Below are 1,154 nucleotides of genomic sequence, written 5' to 3'. Positions count from 1 at the left end.
AAAAGGTGTCCAAACCTCCCACGAAGAAACCCCGTGCTCCAAAGCCAAAGAAGGTTGCCCCAAAGAGCAAGTCGCCCAAGAAAGCAGCCCCAAAGCGGAAATGAAGATGCCAGCAGGACCGCTGGCACTTTCTGTGGCACTGTACCACCTTATCGGCCCTTCTAAGGGCCAACAATACTAGTCATGAAGGTATCAGTTGTTGCAATCATTGCCTCCTATAGCCACACCTCTGCCGTTAGGTAAAATTCTGGTTAAAAAATTTCTTATGGTATTTGAAGCGGGGGAAATAAATAAATAAATAAAGAAATTTATCAATTACATTGTGTGTATAGTTTAGGTGCAAAATTATTTAAAGTTTTTAAGCAGGAAAACGTCTTACAAACATCTCACTCTTATTTCAGCATATATATATATATACACATATATACACACACACACACACATATTTTTTTTGTAAGGATTAGGTCTCAGGGTATTAATGGTGAACTTTATGCTGCTGCTGCTGCTGCTGCTGCTGATGGTGCTGCTACTGCAGACAGGCACTGTTTGAAGAGTTTTTATTTCCTATGCAGAATACATTGCATTGTGTGCAAATCTTTTGTGTACAATATAAACAACCACCTCAAAACACAGACACTATAACTGTGTTTTTCCAAATTCTTATTAATGTAATATATTATTGGCTGGGTAAAGGTCAACGACAGCTAATAGGTACAAAAAGCCAGACAACTGTTTTCCTTTCAAATTTGACAGTTATTTTTAGCCCTAATAAGGGCTGTTTTTTTTTTCCCCCTTGCAAAAAAAATGGCAAGGAACTCAAGCACGCTCGCCACGGATACGCCGGGCAAGCTGGATGTCCTTGGGCATGATGGTGACCCTCTTGGCGTGGATGGCGCACAAATTGGTGTCCTCGAAGAGCCCCACCAGGTAAGCCTCGCTGGCCTCCTGCAGCGCCATGACGGCCGAGCTCTGGAAGCGCAAGTCTGTCTTGAAGTCCTGGGCGATCTCTCGCACCAGGCGCTGGAAGGGCAGCTTGCGGATAAGCAGCTCGGTACTTTTCTGGTAGCGCCTGATTTCTCGCAGCGCGACAGTGCCAGGGCGGTAGCGATGTGGCTTCTTCACTCCCCCCGTGGCCGGCGCGCTCTTGCGAGCCG

The sequence above is a fragment of the Bacillus rossius genome, unplaced genomic scaffold, assembly GCF_032445375.1.
Source record: "Bacillus rossius redtenbacheri isolate Brsri unplaced genomic scaffold, Brsri_v3 Brsri_v3_scf182, whole genome shotgun sequence".
NCBI classification, from domain to species: Eukaryota; Metazoa; Arthropoda; class Insecta; order Phasmatodea; family Bacillidae; genus Bacillus; species Bacillus rossius.
The sequence above is the reverse complement of the archived record's forward strand: the minus strand, read 5'-3'. Positions refer to the sequence as shown.